This window comes from Tachypleus tridentatus, chromosome 13, assembly GCF_004210375.1.
Source record: "Tachypleus tridentatus isolate NWPU-2018 chromosome 13, ASM421037v1, whole genome shotgun sequence".
Classification (NCBI taxonomy): Eukaryota; Metazoa; Arthropoda; class Merostomata; order Xiphosura; family Limulidae; genus Tachypleus; species Tachypleus tridentatus.
Window position 1 is genome coordinate 7,585,363 of NC_134837.1, and position 15,878 is coordinate 7,601,240.

A 15,878-nucleotide genomic window follows, 5' to 3' on the forward strand; every position below is an offset into this window, starting at 1 on the left:
ATGTACCATCATGTAAAACAAGCAATTCATTGGAATTATGATTATGTTAAAGTCATAAACATGATCAACTAGTGCTTTCAGTTATGTCAACTGTTCAGTAACTGAAGTTACAATGAAACTGATTAATGCCATAGATATAATCAATTAACCAAAATTAGTGTTTCTAATTATTAATTTTGATTATTACAACTATTCTATATTTAGATTATCACTATTATGATTTTATCTATTTTTTTTTGATTAATTCAAGTTTATAAAGATTAATAAATTAGTGTCAAAATTCCTGAAAAATATTTCACTTATCAAAATTATGATCTCCAGTTATTACAATTTTTTATTATTCCATTTGCCATAGAAATTAAAACAGTCCTTTAATATTTGTTTGTTGATATGCCCAAAGCTATAAAATGGATTTTTTGTGCTCTTTTCAACACAGATATTGAAAACCAAGTTTACATTGCAATACCATTTGTAGTTAGCTTCTCAGAACAGTTTTGTTTTCTATCTTGTGAACATAATCCATTAGTTGAATTTATTTAATCAGGAAACTCTAAGTAGCAAACTAATTGTTAGCAGTGAAAACTAAGCAGTGGGTTTGGTTTGGAAGTTTCAGCTCTAAACAAAGACACGAAGTTTTAGTTTTGCTTTCATTATTTCTGGTCCAGAGCTTAAACTATAAATCTGCCATGCACATAATCTAAAAAATTAAAAATATTATACTGCTTGCAAATAGAAAACTTGTGTGTCATAATTTACCCCTCCCTTCTTTCTTTAACAGTAAATATATCAGATACAATTAGTAAAACAAATTTACATTCAGAAGTGTCAAATATATTACATCGTTAAGGCACTTCTATCAAAAGCATGTAACATAATGTTATATTATCATTCATATTCAGTTTGGTTATTTACCAAACACTAAAGTATTCTAATGCCAGTTTATTCAAAACATTATGACTACTATGGTAAACTTGGAATTCGTGATTCTGAATCCAGTAGAGGAAAAAATAAATAAATACACATCCCAGGCAAGAAATATGGTTCTATAGGTTTATGATATTATTTTGTGTAGAAGTCACACCAAATCCCTTTCATTTACATTTGGAATCCATGTGAACATTAGGTAATGGTACAAAAGTTTAGGAATTAAACAAACGGGTACATCTGACCAGAAATATTTCCCCATGGATTTTGAAGGAGGTTAAAAACTGGATATGTGAGCCACTTGCTACTATTGTTTGTTTATCCTTGAACAGTGAGCACGTATCAGAGGATTGGGAGTTACTTAGTGTAACTCTTCTTTTTGAGGAAAATGATAAAAATTGTCCCAATGATTATAGACCTATTTGTCATACATCACTTCTGGGAAAAGTTTCTTAACATCTGTTAAAAAATGCTTTAAAATCATTTAACAAAGCTTAGACTTTTATTAGATAGTTAATATAGTTTCCTTATGGGGAAAATCTTGTCTTACAAATATTTTTTTAAAAAGGTTACTGCTTACGTAGTTGAGGGTAAGCATGTAGATTTTGTGTACCTGAATTTTCAGAAAACATTTGATTAAGTGCCACATAAGGGGCTTGGACAAAAACTGATAGAAAAGTGGTTGAATGAAATAAAGCAGAGGGTTGTTACAAATGGAGTTCAGCCAAACTGGATTAATGTGGGGTTCCCTCAGGGCTCAGTTTTAGAGCATTTTCCGTTTTGATTTACATTAATGATATAAAGGAATGCTCAATAAATTAATTAAATGTTCTGACGGTATTAAGGTCTTGATGTTTCTAGCTGTGAAGAGAACGCTGGTGATTTAAAAAAGAATTTAAATCATTTAGCGAGTTGGAAAAATAAATGGCGGATGTGTTTTACTTATAATACATGCAAGATAATGCATGTGGGTAATATCAATCTGAATTGTAAGAAGAATTTGGATGGGAATAACTTTAACAATGTTATAAGAGTTATTCGTGTAATATTCAATCAGTCTCTAAAGCCAGCCAAGCAGTGCATTGTTATTAGTGGTAGGGTAAATAGAATTTCAAGTTGTATCTACAGAAATATCGAATACAAATCAAAAGAGGTTACAATTTCACTGCACAGATCACACATCTGGTAAGGCCAGAATCTGGTGTTCTGTCTCGGCCTCGTTATTGATTATTATCAGTATTTTAACTATTATTATCACAACACTTTTGTAATAATACTTAATTTAGATAGGTATTTAAAATTTTGAACAAATTCAGTATAGTCTAAAATAAATACTTAATTTTACTTCTTAGTTATTTAAATATTTATAAACTTATCTAAACTACAAAACCTACCGGTTTAAACGTCATTGGTTCATTTGTCTCTGTTGTTTCCACGCTTGCCGCCATGGTGTTCTCAGCTTCTCACACACTTCTGCCATCTGTATTTAAATAATGTAATATTTCAAAATCAAATAATAAATTCCTAATCAGTAAATTTATCGGCCCGGCATGGCCAGATGGGGTTAAGGCGTTCGATTCGTAATCTGAGAGTCATGAGATCGAATCTCCGTTACACCAAAAATGCTCATCCTTTCAACTGTAGGGGCATTATGATGTGACAGTCAATCTCACTATTTAGTGATAAAAGAGTAGCCCAAGAGTTGAGGTGGGTGGTGACGACTGACAGCTTTCCCTCTAGTCTTACACTGTTAAATTAGAGACGGCTAGCGCAGATAGCCCTCGAGTAGCTTTGCGCGAAATTCAAAATACAACAACAAAATACAGTAAATTTATCAATGAACAGATCTTTGGATTACACCTGTTTTTTTGTTGTCTTTTTTCTCTGAGAGATATACAAAGTATAAAATAGTATACATCTGATAGTGGTAAAAGTGTTATGGTGATGATTTGTATGCTAATTTCAATTGCCAGGTAGGTCGGGACACGTTTACGAGCTTACAAGGCTAAAATTTACACAGGATTCAATTACCATCGGTGGAAATAATACAGTCAGCTGATTATGTGACTTTGCACTAAGAAAACAGCAAGTAGCAGTAATAAGTAATTTTGAGGTAAACAGTGACTATCAAACCAAATACGTCAACTACGTTTTTGTACGTGCTAAAAACATTACAATTATGGACTTTGTTTTGATATTCACGCAAACTCACACGCAAGATATCTATGCTAGTCATCTCTATCTACGAACAGATAGTTTTGTTTTTGTTTTTTTCTGTTGTCAAATAAAACTGATTTCCCCTAAGGTGGCAAAAACAAGTCCGCTGAATATCAAGAGATTCCAATAGAAAATGTATTACGAAGTAGATCCAAATTATCATATTCTACGAAACTGACTGAGCTTGTGAAATAGAAAAAAACAAAAACAAAATCTGAAATAACACAAACCAAAACAAAATATTTACTTAACAATACGAAACAACATCGTGTATATTTATTTTACAGTATAACGTCACATTTATTGGAGAGCTGGAAGCTATTAAATTTGAAAAAAACTTACGAAGTTCTCGAGAAATCTGCTCCGGACTGAGAAAGCATACTATTATATACATTATAATAAGACATGGTAATTTCCTAGTACGACTTGCATTACCATGATGAATGTTAGCCATTCTCATTGATCGTAACACAGGTTTAGTCCCGAGACGTCACTCGACATGCCAATAGAAAAGATTACTGCCTACTTTCATACGTAGTATGTTAAATATTGTAGAACCTTTTCTAAGGGAAACCAAAGATAATATCTCAGATTAATGTCATAGAGGAAATGGATAGCTAAAACAGAAGGAACCTAATGACTTTCTTGACAAGCATGTCAAATGAAAGTTGCATATATATATGAACAAATGAATTACTACGAAAATCTGTATCAAAACGAGAGGGTATGGAACACATAATATACCACAATAGAGTAAGGTTTATGAATAACTATTTGTCAATAACGCCTACCGTCAACTCGTGATATACTTCAGTTGAATAGATGGAGTTGATAATCAATATTATAACACACATATTGGCTTAAATGGTATACAACAGTTTGTTTCTTAACAGAACAGTAGGTTTCGAACCACAGACTCTCAGGTCCACAGTTTAACACACTGTTCATAAGGAAATGTTCGGTTTTAGTTGATGAAAAGCTTTTTTTTTCATTGGTATCACTGATATATATTTTGAAAAACTACCTAACTCAGACTCATGACGAAATTATCTCTCACGTTTTATCACTCACAACTTTTTCTTCAATAGAAATGTGAGACAATGGACTCTATTAATATAATCCAAACTGTTCTTATTACACTATTTTAGAAATAAAAGTAAATTATGCTTATTCTATTAATCATCTATATTTTGAAATTTCACATCAATAATTCCTGTTAGGCTAAGATCTTATTTTTATGACTTACTTCATTAACTCAATAGTATTACTTCTTTTCGTACAATTTGAGTCAAATTTGTGAATATCTGAGCCATAATTCAATCATACCATGAAATTTATTTGCTTGCTATTGAATTTCACGCAAAGTTATACGAGGGCTATCTGCACTGGCGGTCCCTAATTTAGCAGTGTAGGACTAGAGGGAAGGCAACTACTCACCATCACACACTGTCAACTCCTGGACTAATCTTTTATCAGCGAATAGTGGGATTGGTCGTGACATTATAACGCCCTCACGGCTGAAAGGGCAAACATGTTTGGTGTAACGGGGATTCGAACCCTAGAACCTCAGATTGCAAGTCGAGCGCTCTAGCCACCTGGTCACGCTGGGCAGTACCATTAGAAACTTTTCAGCGCTGGGAAGGCACTTAGTCTACGAATTTGCACCGCTAAAATTAGGGACTCGATTCCCCTAGTGGACACAGCAGATGTCCAGAAGTGGCTTTGCGGTAAGAAAACTACACGCATATTGTTTTAAAGATTGCTTAAGATGGGATATGTGTAAAGGCAAAACTTTGATTAAAGATGTTTACAACTGCTGCCATTGCTTTACTATTCGTTATTATACTTCATGTACCACTAAATGTACCAAGCACTTATACTATGAACATGTTATAACTTCAAACAATTTTCAGTGGCAGTGGTTTTCAAATAAAATGTTTTAGTCTGACTTAGCTTTGACTTATGCGCTTACAAATATTAGTTTCAATGACAATTTTGAAAACTATCATGATGAAATAATCACTAATGTTATGTGTGCAATGTAATGTACGTAGGCAACGCCAAGTCTCCTTCAACGAGATACTTCTTTCACGAAGTACCTCTGTATAACATTAAATACCTGTGCCCATGGGTACAAAATAAAGAGACTGGATACAATGTTACTGAACACGAATGTGTAATATTTATTAAAACACAAAGACACCAGGGCGTAGATTTTTACACCCGATGGGGATGACTTATGTGGACTCTACAATTTGCAAATTGGTAATCTCTGATTAGGTGAACCTGAAAGCTGTAAACATACATTCACAGAGTAATCTTGTTGCCACGATACTTCAAGAAATATATATGTAAAAACGGCTCGTTTGGGTTGAGAAAATATTTTCTTTGTGAACCTGACGATGACCGAAGAAGGTCGAAACATTGTTCGCTTCTCTACGTAAAATATTTTCTCAACCCAAACGAGCCGTTTTTAAATATATATTTCTCTACAAGTGGGTTTTCTCGACATCACTGACGATATTCAAAGTTTCCATGTAGGTTTGTATAAATGATGTGTTGTGAACAGTTTTCAAAATGTTAATAGAATAAAGACAAATTAACTGCCACATGAATTTATTCCTGCACACTGCACAGTATAAACGATGGACATTATACCTGACAAGGTTATTAATAACTTTTATTGCATGAATTAAGGTTTCAAATATTAATAAAATTAGTAATTACCCTTGATAATTTATATCTACTGAGAAACTGTTTATGTTGCTTGATAAAAATAATTAAAATGTCTTTGCGAACTCTTGAAAATTACACATCAATACAATGTAGCACATAATTATTCATACTTTTCATTGAAGTAAGATTCATTTAGTCCTCTAGTCTACATGTTCCCAAACATAGACCTCCTTTGTGATGATCTGTTTATGAATTCTTTCACAAGCTCTTCCATATTTATCTTGTCGACCTCATCTTTGTGAGTGTGACAAATTGCCACACGGTTGAGGCGGCACTGAGATATAATTGACCTTAACCACGCCTTCAACCGTCTTAATGCAGAAAAGCTGCGTTCACATTCGCAGCTGGATACTGGGCATACAAGCAAAAGTTTCATGAGAAGAAACACTTCACTGAACATCTACTGGTTTGTTTCATGCATTCTACAGTAAGAATCCTTCGCACCTTTCAGAGATACTGCTTTTGTTGTTCCTTTGAACATTGGCAACTGAAACTCGAGCCGTTGTGCAGAGATTTCTGAATAGAAGTTTATAACCGAGTTGTCAATCTTGCCAGGTGTGACCATGTTCTCAAGTGCCAGATATTGCCTCAAGTCATTGTTGTCTGCATTGAATCTAGTGGTCAGATGTTCTATGACTGTGTCCACAAATTCAAAATATTGGCTTCTGTAGTAATCTCTAGCTGTTGCAGAATGGTGTGCTGAGCCATCACCTGTGATCCTTCTGGGGGGTCTGCGAATGCGTGGTAGTTCAATAGGCACCAGATCTAGGGAAGTTACCTTTTTATCAGCTTCATCAAATATCTTATTGTAATTTTCCTCTGTTCGCAATACCCGCAATTGCTCAACTGTCATTGCAAATGCTTCAGTCATGTCAGATACTGTTGCTGATTCTGCTTGGAATGTATGGCTTAGTTCCTCTAATGCAGCTAATGGATGCTGAGTCATCAACAATTCTAAAACTCTCTTTCCTTTGTTACATCTGTCCAGCAGACCTCATGCTTTTACTGCTACATCTGATTTTTCATTTGCTAATTCAGACAAAGAATCAACAATGTCACTGCAGTGATTATTAGCACGTGTAATTGCAGATAGGCGGCATAACCATCGTGTTGGACACAGTGGACGGATGTATTTAACTGGACCATTGTGACTGTCTGACGAAACAATATTTTCGAAGATTGTCTTGTATTTGCCTGACCTCTGATGCAAGACAACAAATTCATGTACCCATTGGATAGAATCTCGAACATATTTACAAGCTTCAACTGCATGTTGCATTATTAAATTAGCCTTGTGTGCTCCGCAGTGTATCATACAAATATTGCTTCCTGTTCGGCACTGGTGACATCTTGAGTGCCCTCAACCATTAATGCAAAGATTTTACTTTGCTGCACTTCGTGTGTTATGTTATGTTCCTCAGTATTTGATGGCTGAACATCTCCAATATTTCATTCTGAGCCTGGGTGAATGTGGTTTTCTTTGACAAGTAGGCCATCAACACAGGATCTTCTTCTTCCAGGAGCCTCATTAACTGCAGGAAGTTCCCTCCGTATCAATATGTCCACGTAATGCTAAACATTGACACAGTAAGAAACGTAAACTTCTAAATATTTTGACTGGACTTCTTTTGCATTCTTCCTGCTGCTTCTTCTTTCCATCATGTAGCTGGACAATCACTGGAGTTACATCAAGTGAACCTACTGGAGATATAGAGAATCTGTGCTGAGAGGAGGATTGGTGTTCGGTGAATTTCTGTTTTGCCTTTTTCCAGTTGCAAAAACCGTTGGTTATGAAAGTATACTCCACTGGCCTCTCCAATTTCTCTGTAAAAATGCCTCTATTTTCCACCTTTGCACAATGAAAGCATATAACTTTTTGAGTCTGATTGTCGAAGTGCAGCCATGGGAACTCATCAAACCATTTGCCCTGAAAGTTGATATTTTGAGATTTTGCTTTCTGTCGTGGTATTAATTGTGCATCTGGATGATATGGCTTACCATACTGTATTTGTGGAGTGTCACCTTTTTCATCACTGCACAAACTTGTTTCACAACTATCTGGTGGTTCATGATGTGCAATAATTGCACAAGCATTTTCAGACTCGTCCTCTGATGAACATGGTATTTCCTCTGTATGGCAAGTTTCTATTCCTTTGCTTGAGGTTGTTGGATTATCTGCATCTGCATTGTCACTTGTAGTACCAGTAACTGGCTTGCAGAACTGTCTAATATCGGAAAGTTTCAAACGCTTGCTTGTCATAATTGGAATCTGTTTCCCAGATGACTCAACAGGCTAAAATACAGTCTTTATTGAAAAACTCTAACGTACAATGAACGAAGATAGAACAGAATCGAAGTAGGACAGAACTGTACAATGTATTTAAGTCAAACGCCCGAATCTAACAATGACTACCGAGCTGACTGACCGCCTGGGCATCGCTGGGACAATAATGTGTGTTGGTTGCAACAAAAGTAATTGCAAGTTTCTCAAAAAATACTTAAACAATCACAAATATATTATATTCCTGTTAAAGCTCATCAAAAGGCAAACATGTTGCAATATAATGTCTATAATCATGTCTTTTAAATAAAAACACCTAAACGAAAACTAGCATACAATTCGAGTGGAGGCTTCAGGCTGCTGAAGTTGCTCCTTTTGTGTTCTATTTATACAAGAAAATACAATATTTTTACTGTTAATGATAAGAGAATATATTGTTTTTTTACGATAAAGAACCAGCACTTTATTAGAGGGCAGTGATAATCTGAAATTTCATGGATTAATGAGGGCCACAAACACAGGTCTAATGAGCCCTGTTGTAAAATCGAGGCTCAGACTAAAGGGAGCGGAGGGGGATAACGTAGGATCCGAGCGGCCCGAAGCTGTCGTTAACTGTACACTAAACGTACACTATGGTCAGCAGCTTCGGCATCTAAGGAGAGTTAGGCGTTCAACAATAAAACCAGCTAGACATGCATAAGAACAAATAGCGTAGGAAAACCACACAATATACATATAAGATTGATGCAGCTACAAGCTACAAATGGCCTGCCAGGTATAGATCACAGGAGTTTACGCTTGGGAGTAATATTTTCGAATTTCATGCTCTATTCAATCTGTTGTGATGAAAATTTTACTTAATCTTACACTACGTACAAGACGTAGGTAGATTCTGCGATAGTGCTTGCAAGCCTTGCATGTATACTTAGGCCTACTGACTGATACTTAAGAACTATCGCTTAGATCGAAAAGCTTAGAAGTACGCCTGTATTAAAGATGTACATTTCGGCTACTGAAAAATTCTACATCTAGGCCTAATTGTGTAATTCGATTGGTAAGAACACGAGAATCACAAAAACAAACACACAATTTGTAGGCCTGTGATGCAATAAAACAATCCAACAGACCAAACTGTAGGGGGGGGATGATTGTATGCACCATACTCCCACCTAAAATTTTACTTTATTATGTGTTTAACCATCACAGGACGAGTTAACTCTTTGTTGATGGTTTTATATTGTTATTTGATTTTTGTGTCTAATTTATTGCTTAATAAATTTATTATTATTATTATTATTATGTATCTCCCCCATCCCCCCAGGATCTACGCCCCTAAAAGACACAAACACAGAATATGTATTGTTTTCAACAGTGGACTGTTGTTTGTATCAACCATTCTATCTAATTTTTCTGGTCGAGAATATCTACCAGACGGTTGCTTCTTACTTTAAAGAAAACATCAGGTTTACCCAAAGGGACTAGGGATGTCTGCGTGACCTGTCATTAGTATTTAAGCATGTGGAGAACTTAACCTCGAAATACCACTTGGCCTACCATTGAATTACACTGCTGTCTACACTTTTGAACAACTTGTAGCTTTACAGCCAAGCCGATTACGAGCAGGACAGATATAACTTCAGTTTAAAAAAAAAATATACATATAAATGGCTTCTTAGAATGAAATAAACTTAGTTACTTTTTTATTCCAGGTTTGTATGAAACTCCACACAGAAAATAGCTATTTGAAAGAAAAGTACACAAGCAATTTATATTATTTCAAAAAGTCTGCAGATTATAAAGTTCATACATTATTTTATTTTCAGAATAAACTATAATGAAAGAATACTAGTGAAACAAAAACAAAACATATTGTTTTAGTCTTACCTGAAGCATAATTTATACAGAATAAACTTTGTCCTTTATTTGTATTTACAATTGACTACTGACTTAACGTTTTTGCTTATATATATATATATACACACACACATAAGTATACAAATGTGTGTGGATATTCTAAACATACCCCCAGAAAGAAAGGGGGTTGATTTTTTAAGCATTTAATTTTATATTTATATTTTATCATCCTTATTATCCCCTGTGAGACAGCGGTAAGATTATGAAATACAACGCAAAAATTCAAGGTTCGATTCCTCGTGGTGAACATGGCTGATAGCCAAAAACAAACGATCACGCAATAGTTAGTTTCATTAATTTTTAGTTAGAGTTAATAATAGCTTATATGACCAAAAACAATTAGCTTTACTACAAGATCCGAATTCGTAGCCAACATCGATAAATAAAGTATACGTTAAGTGCAGTTATATAGCAATATTTCTATAGACGTCTAAGCGCAGAGGTTTTAAATATTTATTATAAAGTTGGTCACATAGTTTATATGTATATCAACAGATAGCGTCGTTGTAGTGATTGTAAAGCCAACTTGGAACTATTGATCCAACGACGGCTAAAACCACAGGAGATGATTTCAAACTCGAGATTTTTTATCTGTAGCAATGCTCTAACTTTTTTAAAATTGTATTAAAATAAATCTATGCATCAATAACTCCTTGCAACAATGAGATTGGGTGCACGTGGATGAAAAAGTTTGGATTTTCTCTTGGTTTTTGAACAGGTTTTCAACATGTCGCCAATACTCAATATCCCCTAACTGCTTGTAGCTTTATTATGTTAGAAAAGCACGTAGGTTCAAGAAGTATTGACACAAAATAACAAAAACCCTACAATCCGACAGCTTTCAAAAGGTGGATGTTTCTTCTTTAGGGGCAAAGTTATAGCTTTCTGGTCATCATAATTAAAAGTCAAAAACATAACCAGCTGCTCGTAGCTCAGATCAGGGGGATCTCAAACTCTCTCAATATTCCCTCACCTATCCTGAAGAACATTCCACATTCTTACTGGGGCCTCAGTCAGTTCAATGAAGCTATAGATACAAGATATAGTATTACGTATTTTAGGTACTTTCTACTCACTCAGTTTGCGACCTTTAAACTACAGTATAGAATTAAAATGTTTTCATTTATGTGAGTTTTTTGAGGTGAAATTTGACGGTATCAGATGTAAACACAAGTAATCTCCACAAAAATCGGGAGATGGAGGAAGTATGCAATTTATGTGAATCCCCTTGTTCTGATCTGTATAAGTTATTTTGAGTATTTGTTCATCAAAACATACATACACATCTGTAGTTTGTAATTATAATATTCTAAAAATTGCTTTTTTCGGCTTGCATTTGTGATAGTTGTTATGTCTTAAGATTTTTTCCATCCAACCTAAATACTGTGCTTTGTACTGAAAACTAAATTTATTATTACTGGTGTGTCAACGTGTTTTGTGTGTGTGTGTGTGAATACGAGTTTAAAATCCCGAAAGAAATAATGCAGTGTATGGACTGTTTTGAATTATTTCATGCAAAATGCACTCGAATCAAAGTGCTGGTGAATCTAATTACACTTTGTGCAAGGAGGGTTAAATTATTAAGATTTTAAAGATATGATGGAGGAAATTAAAGATAAAACAGCAACATTAACACAAACATAACATATTCGGAATTTGAAAACTCAAGTGCAGGTATTTTCTGGACTAATTAATGATTTCAAGGTAACTTTGGACCAGTTGGAAATATCAGTTGTGAATTTAGAGCAAAAGATATGGAAAATAAAAGCAGAAAATAGTGTGTTAAAGGAAGAAGTAGAAAAATTAGAGGAGAGAATGTTACTCCTGGAGCAAAGAAATATAATTGAAAATGTTGAGCTTGTAGACATTCCTGTTCCTGCAACAGAAGACTGTGTAGAGGTCGTCAAGCAAGATGAGCTATCATCAGGCCTACAAGTAGGACCAAGTGACCCATCATATGAAATCGTACAATCCTTCACGTCTGCTTTCAATCGTAGCACACCTAATATATATGTAAAAACGGCTGGTATGAGTTGAGAAAATTTTATCTAGAGGAGCGAACAACGTTTCGATTTTATTCGGTCACCGTCAAGTTTACAAAGAAAGAAAGAGGTAGCTGACCACATGTTTGAAAGCGGTTGTGCAATTGAATGTAGGAATGTAGAGGGCGTGCTTAGATGTTGGAATATATTTATTAATATATAAATTATATTTATTTAATATAATTAAATCGTTATATTTTAATATAAAAGTGTTCATTTGTATTGGTTTATTTTGGACTTGTGTTCAGCAATCGGTCAGTTACCTTTTTCTTTCTTTGTGAACCTGACGATGACCGAAGAAGGTCGAAACGTTGTTTGCTCCTCTACATGAAAGTTTCTCAATCCATACCAACCGTTTTTACATATATATATATTTTTTCTACAAGTGGGTTTTCTCGTTATCACGTAGGACACCTAGTCTACTGACTGGAAGAAAAAGCAATGTACAAAGGCAGTCAAAGACAAGAGTTGTTATATATGTTTTGCTTTGTTTTGAATTTCGTACAAAGCTACACGAGGGTGATCTACGCTAACCGTCCCTAATTTAGCAATGTAAGACTAGAGGGAAGGCAGCTAGTCATCACCACCCGCCGCCTACTCTTTGGTTTCTCTTTTACCAACGGATAATGGGATTGACCGTCACATTATAACGTCCGCACGGCTGAAATGACGAGCATGTTTGGTGCGACGGGTATTCGAACCCGTGTCTTTCAGGTTAGGAGTCGAGCGCCGTAACCACCTGGCCATGTCGGACCGTAATTGTCTTGTACGACTGATTCACTTGTACGAGCTTGGTCACAATGCGACGATAGCAAATCGTTATATCAGTCACATATTTGGCGATGGCACAGCTAATGAGTGCATAGCACAGCGCCGGTTTAAAAGATTTTGTTCTGGTGACACAAGCCTTGGAAATAAGCCTCGGAGCTGCCCTAGACAGCCATTAATGAGTAAGAACCGAAGGCCTTAACTGAATGAGATACCTGCCAAACCGCGAGGGAACTTGCCGACAAACCTATTGTTCATTATTCAACAGTTTCCCAACATTTTGAAGCGATTAGTAAGGTGAAAAGCTCGACAAATACGTACCTCATAATTTGACTGAAAACCATCAAATAAGACGGGTTAAAATTTATTCCTCACTCCTTATACGCAACAAAAACGACCTGTTTCTCAATAGAATTGTCACCTGTGATAAAAAAGTGGAATATTTACAACAATCAACGACAGTCTGAACAGTGGCTTGACTATGAACAAGCATCAAAACAAGCTCTTTACCCTAAGAAGCTTATGATTAGTGTTTGGTAATCGTCAGTAAATGTTATTAAACCCAGGAGAGACAATCACATCAAAGAAATATTGTGGTGAAATTGGAATTTTGCATCCAAAGTTGTCACGAAAATATTCAATAATAGTCAATCACAGTGGACTCATTCTACTTCATGATAATGCTCGACTTCACGTCTCACACGTTACTGTCAACAAACTAAACGAACTATACTATAAAACTACCTCATCCACCATATTCATCAAATCCTACTCTTGTATACTGTTACCTTTTTAAATATTTGGACATTTTTAAAAGGGAAAAAAAACGTCTGAAAGCAAAGGTCAATTAAAAGTGCCTTCGAAGACTTTATTGTATCAAAGGATGTCTAGTTCTTTAAATATGGCATTTATAAATTTAAATTTTGATTAAATAAATTAATCACTGAAAAGATGCACATTTCTCTTTAAAAATTCAACATTTTATACGCAACAGTTTGATATAATATGTATGCATTTATAAGAAGGCCTAAAGAATTTAGAATATTTTAATTTAATTGAAACCTGTGAAGCTGATACTGTTTGCTAGTTTTCATTTATATAAAAAAAATTATTAGAATGTTTTTACCGTACTTTACATGAATATTAGAAGGTTAATGAACAACTACGAATAATGTATTTTATTGTTAACAGAAATAAAAATTAAATATTATACTATAACGAAACTCTTGCTTATATAATATTGGAAAAATTTTTATTACGCAGTATGCAAATCCCCAGCTTTGCGAAATTTTTATCCTCTGGGCATGTTGATTTGCAATAGAGGTCACGATTTTTCCGTGACGGAGAACTTTATTTTTTCCATTCTCAGGGTTCAGAGATGACGTTGTGAATACGTCACACGTGGATCTAATGCACTGGCACTTTTTACATAAATATGTTCACGTAAATACTTCGCAGGGTATGAATAGATCATCACCAAAATTGGTATGGTGGCCAATTAGGTCCATGGTGAAATAAATGCAAATTTTCATATTTTAATTTTGCATTTTTATGAGTGTTTTTGCGGTTTTTTTAAACCACTACTTGAACTCTCTTGATAGATCTTCACCAAATTTGGCATGAAGGTTTCACATTTTGTGTTTTGTTGTTTTTACGGGCGTTTTGGGTTGTTGTTTTTAAAACTGTATATGAAGAAAACTACTTTTCATCCCCAAAAATAACCTTTAATTAATGGTGAATTTACATAACATCCGTCTAGGGTACGGATACACTAGCTACTTGATATAATAATACTAACAGAAGCTTGGTTAGATAGCTTGTCAGTTCCCTTATTTAATATTCGAGGATATACTACAACTACAAGTTAAACCAAAACAGTGGATTAATGACTTATATTGAAGACAGCTTAAATTCACAGCTTAAAATAGATGTAATACAACTTACTAACTGTAACTGTTTGGTTGTACTGATAAAGGAACGGCAGTAAACAATATTATGACTATTATTCTCCCAGTGTGTGTGTTTCTCATAGGAAAACCGCATCGAGATGTCTGATATGTCCCTCGAGGGAAATCGAAACCCTGATTTGAGTGTTGTCCCAGCGGTGGACTCTCCTACGGAATAGTACATATACATATGTCAAAGAATGTTAAGAACTAATAAATAAGTATTTGAATTTTAAATGTATAATTATAGGGTACGCTAATGTAAATATTTACAACTACGTTAAAGATGGCCGGTGTAGAATGATTCCTTAAGTACGTTGGTTTGTTTTGAATTTCGCGCAAAGCTACTCGAGGGCTATCTGCGCTAACCGTCCCTAATTTAGCATTGTAAGGCTAGAAGGAAGGCAACTAGTCATCACCACTCACCGTCAACTCTTGGGCTACCCTTTTACCAATGAATAGTGGGATTGGCTGTAATATTATAACGCCCCCACAGCTGAGAGGGCGAGCATGTTTGGTGTAACGGGGATTCAAACCCAAAACCCTCAGGTTACGAAAATACATTGGTAGGAAATAAGTTTTTCTTTATATGGAAATATTCCTACTAGAGTCTGTGATATGTGAAATCGTGTGTCGACTATATTTTTTACTAATGGGTTCGTAAGCAATCAGACAAAACTTATTGTATTTAAAACTAATATTACGTATCACTACTATACATTTGTACACATGTACTTCAAAACTTCCAGTATACGAACCTCCAATACTCTTGTTGTAAAAATTGAAATAATTCATTACTCGCGACTGAGTCACATTTTCAAGACAGGAACACAGAATAGTTAAGGGAAAACTATGTAAATATTACTATAAATACCGTAGTGATGTAATGAATTTACATTTACTACAAACCACTCAACGACTAATTCAGTCTGCTTTTAATTTGAAGTATCGAAAATACAGTCGTGGACAACCCACGCTTTACTGGTTTCAATTGAAATGGAAGATAAATTAAGTAAAAATACCCACAAATAACCATTTAACTTACACCTA